The sequence below is a fragment of the Acinonyx jubatus genome, chromosome D4 (genome assembly GCF_027475565.1).
Source record: "Acinonyx jubatus isolate Ajub_Pintada_27869175 chromosome D4, VMU_Ajub_asm_v1.0, whole genome shotgun sequence".
Classification (NCBI taxonomy): domain Eukaryota; kingdom Metazoa; phylum Chordata; class Mammalia; order Carnivora; family Felidae; genus Acinonyx; species Acinonyx jubatus.
Window position 1 is genome coordinate 74,697,501 of NC_069391.1, and position 8,505 is coordinate 74,706,005.

Sequence of the window (8,505 nt, forward strand, 5' to 3'; positions counted from 1 at the left end):
TATATCCCTCCCTTACCCCCTTTTTGGGGGTTGTTCATAATCCTGAAGTAATCTGATCAGAATGACAGCTGGATGTTGGGGAGACAGAAAAGTATTGCTTTCAAGGGATCCCTGGTTTGGTCAATGGTGTGTTTAAGATCAGCAGACTCCCAATCCCTCACCCATAAATTGATTCTGTCCAAAATATTCTGCTGTTTTAAAACCAGTGAATGGAACTTAAAGTGAAATTTCCCATAGGAACAATGTTGGAACTGCTAGATAGGATCCCAGCTATGTGGTAATTGCCTGCTTTAAGTCCTGTTAAACTCAAAATGTAGCTAAAAATTTGAATTTCCCCTTTGGGATCTCTCCCAACCCGAAAGTCTCCTTTTAGTTCTGATGTCTTTTTCGCTCTTCTTCAAAGATACTCCTCCTCTTCCCTCCATACTGGGTTAGCCCTTAGGTCTTCCAACCATCCCCAGTGAGGTGTCAGACATGATGGGTGAAGAAAGTGTCCTGGACAACAGGTCCAGGATGTGAAGCTTTCAGATATCGCCACCCTCAGCCCCAACTAACTGCAACCGCACGGAGGCCTTCCTCGAGAACCGCCGGCCGAGCTCAGTCAGCCCGCAGACATCGGAGTGATAATCCATTGTTTTTAAGGCATTCCATTCTGGGATGATTTGCGACACAGAAATTAATAACCAGAATAGCTATTGTTGGCACCTAGCCTGGGAACCTGAACTTGAGTCAGGACATTGCTGTTAGGATGATGTTCCTCAGTGACTGGCAAAGAAAGGTATATGGCACTTGAATATAATCAGACATCTTTATTTAGGCCAGCCTGGAAAACAGATGAGGGAATGGATACTGCTCTCCCTTTAGCTTCTTGGGCACTGGCATTGAGGGACAGCACTGTGTCAGGAAGTTGCTAAATCGGAGTTCAAGGAGGAGGAGTACCTCTGCTAGAATTTCTACCTTAATCAGGGGTGCCTGGGTGGTTCAGTCGGTTAAGCGTCTGACTTTGGCTCAGGTCGTGGTCTCACAGTTCGTGGGTTCCAGCCCCGTGTTGGGCTCTGTGCGGACGGCTCAGAGCCTGGAGCCTGCTTCGGATTCTGTGTCTCCCTCTCTCTCTGCCCCTCCCCTGCTCGTGCTCTCTCTCTCTCACTCAAAGATAAACATTAAAAAAAAAAAAGAATTTCTACCTCAATTATATGAAGTATTTCAGTGAAAGCTCCCCCCCCCCTCCCCTTCATACCACAACTATATAGTTGTATTTTGTTGGGAGGACAATTAAATTAGAATCCTTTCCAAGATGGGGCGCCTGGATGGCTTGGTTAAACGGCCGACTTTGGCTCAGGTCATGATCTCACGGTTGGTAAGTTTGAGCCCTGCATTGGGCTCCACGCTGACAATGTGGAGCCTGCTTGGGATTCTCGGTCCCTTCTGTCTCTCTGCCCCTCCTCCACTCGTGCTTCCTCTTTCTCTCTCAAACTCAATAAATAAACTTAAAAAAAAAAAAAGGCATCCTTTCCAAGATAAGAATAGTGCCCTCAAGATTGCCCCGCTTTCTAAAGGACCAGTGCTATATCGTGGTGTGATTCTGCCCTTAGCTTCTCCTTTCCAACTAGACAAATAGACAACACTTTGTAATGTTGGCTTTTCACCTTTCACAGATCTTCAAACATAGACTTGTCACTATATTCATTGTCCACCTTTGGATGGGCAGTTCTATATCGGGCTCATGGTACTGACAAGAACATGTTTGTTTTTGCAGCGTGTGGCTGGTCCATTTTGCAAAGCAAGAATAATGTACAAGTGTTCATAGACATAAAAATACCAGCTTTTTACCAAAGAAAAGTCATCTTCCTATTAGGCTGAATTAAACTCCTCTTTCAGATGAAAAAAAAAAAAATCCCAGACCTTCCCAAAGAATGGGCTTCTTAATATGCCCAGGTGGATAGCTGGTACGGATTTTAGTTCTTCCATGTCCTCGTTCTCCCAGGCAGGAAGATCTTAGCAGGTCTGCGTGTTTGCTTTTGGGGTTCATCCATGACTGCCGAACCGGACCATGATACCAGACTGATGTAATTTCATTTCAAGCTCTTCGTGTTTACTTGCCTACCTTGGGCTTGGTACTTAACCTTTATAGCCTCAAATTTCTCATCTGAAAAATGAGGCTAATAATAGAACCTCACGCTTAGAGTTGCTTTAAGGATTGTATAAGATACTGGCCCTAAAATGCACCTGGTGAATGCTTAACACATGGTAGCTGCCCGTGGCTTACTCGGGTGTTTTATGGGGTGTTGCTGCGGTACCCTGACTTATTGATCACTGCTTAGGAAAGGGGACAAAGCACCTTTCCAAATCTTGATCTGCATGCTCTTGAGATGACTTGGTCTGTCATGTCCCACCTGAAGAGTCTGGGATGTTCCATCCTCATTGAATCCCCAATCTTTCTCTCATTGAACTCATCAGTCAGAAGCACAACTTGGAGAATAACCACCTCTCTGCTCAAAAACTTTCCATGGCGGCTTGGAACTGACTGCATTCAAGTGCAGACTGGTCCACTTTGCATTCAAGAGGCCTTCCCCGCTTGGGCCCCTGGCCTACCCTTCTAGATTTTTCATGTTCCCTTTGTTTTTTTTTTTTTTTTTTTAACGTTTATTTATTTTTGACACAGAGAGAGACAGAGCATGAACGGGGGAGGGTCAGAGAGAGGGAGACACAGAATCTGAAACAGGCTCCAGGCTCTGAGCTGTCAGCACAGAGCCCGACGTGGGGCTCGAACTCACAGACCGCGAGATCATGACCTGAGCCGAAGTCGGCCACTTAACCGACTGAGCCACCCAGGCGCCCCTCATGTTCCCTTTGTTGTCACCAAACCCAGTTGCATGCTTTTCTTAATACTTAACTGTGTTTTTTTTTTTTGTTTTGTTTTGTTTTTTACTTTACTCATATGATTCACTCTGTCTGAAGTAGACATAGCCCTTTCCTTCTAACAAACCTACCCACCTTTTAGTGAAGGTCTGGCTCAACAGCTCCCTCTGAAGAACTTTCTCTTATCTCTCTTGCTTGGAATCATCTCTTCTCGAAACGTCTAGAACATGCTGTTTATGCTTCAGTTGCACAGCAGTCACATCTTATTTTTCCTATTAATATGCAGTCTTTATGGAAGCAGGAGCCATTTCTCACCTGTATTTTTATTTGCTGTAGTACTTAGCCCTGTCAAATCAGTGCTTCCCAAGCTATCTGTGAAGAAGAACCAGCCTTTAAAAAATTGCAGTCTGTGGCAGACTAGGGTGTTTGTAAAATATCATAAAAGTGAATTACTAGAGAAGCGAAGTAAAAACCAGACTTACAAAATACAAGACTAGGGACACCTGGATGATTCAGTCAGTTAAGTGTCTGACTCTTGATTCCGGCTCAGGTCGTGAGCCCCATGTCAGGCCCAACACTGTCAGCACAGAGCGTTCTTGGGATTCTCTCTCTCCCCCTCTGTCTGCCCCTCCCCCTCTCTCAAAATAAATAAATAAACTAAAAACAAAAACCCCACAAAATACAAGCCCAGGTATATCACTATTATAGTCAATAGATGTATAATTATCCCCTCAAAGTGTTATACATGTATTTAAACACTCAATCTGTACTTTTCTCATCTCCCAATGAATAAGTACATTGACTGTATGACAAATAATATATATATATATATATATATATATATATATATATATATATATATATATATGTCTCTGCCCCAGTTTCTGGCACAGAGCTCCTAAAACCCTTGTAATTTCCCTAATAAGAGCACTAGGAGCATCTTTTGTTCTAATATTTGGCCTTTGATCTTGGTTCCTGACACAGGGCTCCTAAAACTCTTGTAATTTCCTGGGAGATAGGAATGTCTTTTGTTTTAATGAGGTGACTCTGGGTGGGCACCTGGACACCTCCTGGGTGGGGCCTGGTTACCAAAAGTCCAAGCCTTGATTACAAGTTTGGAATTTTCATACCCTCCCTCGCCATCCTCTGGAGAGGGAAGAGGAGCTGGAAAGTGGAGTTCATGATCAATCATACCTACGGGATGAAGCCTCCATAAAAATCCCCAACGTATGGGGTTTGGGGAGGGAACACATCCACCTGCTGGGAGAGTAACATATTCCAGCTCCACCAGGATAGAAGCTTCTGCACCCAGGACCCTCCCAGACCTTGTACTGGGACATTTTCTTCACCTGGATGTTCATCTGTATCTTTTATTGTATTCTTTAAAAAAGGATAAACTGGTAAACATAGGTGTTTCCCTGAGTTCTGCAAGCCAATCTAGCAAATTAACCAAACCCAGGGTGGGGGTTGTGGGAGCACAGGTTACAACCTGGACAGGAAGTGGAGGGCAGTCCACTGCCCTTATCTTGTGGGACTGAGTCCTTATCCTGTGGGATCTGATGCTAACTCTGAGTGTCGGAAGCGAGTTAAATTGTAGGACAAGTACCCAGTATCACAGAGCATTCCTTGGTGGGGGGAAATGCACACACTTGTGGTGTCACGAGTATTGTGAGTGTGGTAGTCATGTCAGAGTGAAGGAGACACACGGAAGAAAAGCTGAGTTTTTCCAGCTTAGGCTGGCGCAAGTCCACAGGGCACACACTGAGTAGTATGACTGTGTATAAGTGCTGTGTAACCACATTCATTAAGGAAGTGAATCCATGGAATAGGGAACGTTTTATAACACACTTTCTCCTGTGCTTTTCAACTATTGTTGCTCTCAGTGTCCATTCTTTAATATAGGATAGTTCGTTATTATTTTTTCTTTTTCTTTTTAATTTTTTTTAATGTTTATTTATTTTTGAGAGAGAGAGAGAGCGCACGCAGGCAGGGGAGGGGCAGAGAGAGAGGGAGACACAGAATTCGAAGCAGGCTCCAGGCTCTGAGCTGTCAGCACAGAGCCTGATGCGGGGCTCGAACCCACGAGCCGTGAGATCATGCCCTGAGCCCAAGTGGGATGCTTAAATGACTGAGCCACCCAGGTGTCCCTAGGATAATTCATTATTGATAAACTGTGATGAAATTTGCCCACATTGACTTGATGATTTCTGAATCTTGATGCATTTAAACAAGAAAATCCAGGTATGATTTTCTTTTCTTTTACACACATATATATTTTTAAGTAATCTCCATACCTAATGTGGGGCTCCAACTCATGACCCTGAGATAAAGAGTCACATGCTCTACTGACTGAACCAGCCAAGGGCCCCATGATATTCTTTTTGAAAGGATAAAGGTGGAATGAAAAATTGCTACATGCCAGGAGTTCAGAGATATTCCCTATTGAAGAAAAGATGAAAACTCTCTTCTAGGCTTAGTGTTCTGCCTTAACTCATTTAATTTCAAGAAATATCTTTCAAATTTAAGAAGTATACATCACACCATTTACATGGTTAGTCAGGAATTACACTGAAAGTTCATTAAATCACATCTAGGGAATTTAAGTGTGCTCAAGTAAGTAAATTAAGTGCTGAGTTAATTAAGTTGTTAATTAGGTAATTAACTGTTAAAGTTTTAAGTGCTGCCATTAACAAACTGATACAAATTTCAGTTTTACTTTCCTGTATTTAGAAGGCCTTCATGGAACTGTAAAAGCTTGAGGGCTTAATTCTTTCCACAGAGTTTTGAATCAAATACTAACATATTTATAATAAGATTTTTATTACTTAGGGTTGAAGGCATTTTAAAGCAATTTGTCTAATTGCCTTTTTTTTCTTTTGCGAATCAGAAGATACTCTCTTCATTTGCTTTTTCTTCTACAAAATAGAATAAGTGAAATAAAGACGAAAATACAGTGCATACAGTGTGATCTATACCACCACATTTGTTTTTTTCTTAAGTAAGCTCTCTGGCCAACATGGGGCTTGAACTCACGACCCAAGATTAAGGGTCCCATCCTCTGCCAACTGAGCCAGCCCTGTGCCCCACCACATTTCTGTCTGGTACAATTTTTAGGTGTGAAGTTTTCAGAAAAGGTAGACTCCAAATATATGTTGTAAAACAAACCACCCCAGAACGTGGTGGCTCAACACAATAACAATCATTTGTATGATTGTTGCGAATTGGGCAGAGCTGCGTGGGGACAGCTCATCCATCCTGCTGGCGACTGAATGGCCCATTTCCAAGGTGGCTCATTCACATGGCTGCCAAGCTGGAGTCTTGTTCCTCTCTTCATGGGTCTCTCCCCACAGGGCTGTTTGGGCTTAATCACATCATGGTGACGGGCTTTCAGGAGCGGGTTCTAAGAGGTTTCCACAGAAGCAGAAATTTTCTTATGAACTAGCCTCAGAAATCTCATAACGTCACGTCTGTGGTATTATGTTGGTCAGGCAGGTCACCCAAGCAACTCCGATTCAAGGAGAAAGGGATAATGCCATCTTTCACTGGGAAAAGTACCGAAGATAGAAAGGAGTAATTCAGCTCAGTCACTTAAGGAGGACGTGTAAACTCCCATGGTAGTTTCCAGATACTGAGAGAAGTGGAGGTGTAAAGTTTTTCAGGGGTGTCTGACTGGCTCAGTTGGTAGAGCGTATGACTCTTGATCTTGGGGTTGTAAGTTTAAGCCCCGCGTTGGGCACGGAGCCTACTTAAAAAAAAGAACTTTAGGGGAGGTGGGTGGCAGGATGGTGAAATAGGTGATGGGAATAAGGAGGGCACCTGTGATGAGCACCAGGCGATGGATGGAAGTGTTGAATCACTGTATTGCACAGCTGAAACTAATATTACACTGTATGTCAATTAACCGGAATTTACATACATACTCGAAAAATTCTGTTTTCATCTCAAAAAAAAATAAGATAAAGTTTTCCCTCAGTGAGGGCTACCCTACAATGAGCTGAAAATTATGAGCAGTACCATGAGCGGATGATGTCGTAGAGGAAACAGTAGTTCTGGACAGAAAATCTGGGTTTTAGTTAAGGTTCTGTTGTGCCATCTGAGAGATCTTGAGAGAGTTATTTAATCTTTCTAAGACTGTTTTCTGATGTTTATTTATTTTTGTCATTTATTTATTTTTTTAATTTACATCCAAGTTAGCATATGGGGCAACAGTGATTTCAGGAGTAGGTTCCTTAGTGCCCCTTCCCCGTTTAGCCCATTGCCCCCCTCCCACAACCCCTCCCGTAACCCTCAGTTTGTTCTCCATATTTAAGAGTCTCGTATGTTTTGCCCCCCTCCCTGTTTTTATATTATTTTTGCTTCCCTTCCCTTCTGTTCATCTGCTTTGTCTCTTAAAGTCCTCATATGAGTGAAGTCTTTCTCTGACTGACTAATTTCACTTAGCATAATACCCTCCAGTTCCATCCACGTAGTTGCAAATGGCAAGATTTCACTCTTATTGATTGCCGAGTAATACTCCATTGTATATATATACACCACATCTTGTTTATCCATTCATCCATGGATGGACATTTGGGCTCTTTCCATACTTTGGCTGTTGTTGATAGTGCTGCTATAAACATGGGGGTGCGTGTGTCCCTTCAAAATAGCACCCCTGTGTCCCGTGGATAAATACCCAGTAGTGCAATTGCTGGGTCGTAGGGTGGTTCTATTTTTAGTTTTTTGAGGAACCTCCATACTGTTTTCCAGGGTGGCTGTACCAGTTTGCATTCCCACCAGCAGTGCAAAAGAGATCCTCTTTCTCTGCATTCTCGCCAAAATCTGTTGTTACCTGAGTTGGTAATGTTAGCCATTCTGAGAGGTATGAGGTGGTATCTCATTGTAGTTTTGATTTGTATTTCCCTGATGATGAGTGATGTTGAGCACTTTAAAAAACTTTTTTAATGTTTATTTATTTTTGACAGAGAGAGAGAAACAAAGCATGAGTGGGGAAGGGGCAGAGAGAAAGGGAGACACAGAATCTGAGGCAGGCTCCAGGCTCTGAGCTGTCATCACAGAGCCCGACGTGGGGCTCCAACTCACGGGCCGTGAGATCATGACCTGAGCCTAAGTCAGACGCTCAACTGACTGAGCCACTCAGGCACCCCGATGTTGAGCATTTCACTAATCCTTTATTTGATATGTCATTTGCAAGTATCTTCTCCCATTCCATCAGTTGCCTTTTAGTTTTGCTGATTGTTTCACTGTGCAGAAGCTTTTTATTTTGATGAGGTCCCAATAGTTCATGTTTGCTTTTGTTTTCCTTGCCTCCAGAGACATGTTGAGTAATAAGTTGTGTGGCCAAAATTTAAGAGTTTTTTGCCTGCTTTCTCCTCGACGATTTTGATGGCTTCCTGTCTTACATTTAGGTCTTTCATCCATTTTGAGTTTATTTTTGTGTCTGGTGTAAGAAAGTGGTCCAGGGTCATTCTTCTGCATGTCGCTGTCCAGTTTTCCCAGCATCACTTGCTGAAGAGACTGTCTTTATTCCATTGCATATTCTTTCCTGCTTTGTCAAAGATTAGTTGGCCATACGTTTGTGGGTCTATTTCTGGGTTCTCTATTCTGTTCCATTGATCTGAGTGTCTGTTCTTGTGCCAGTACCATACT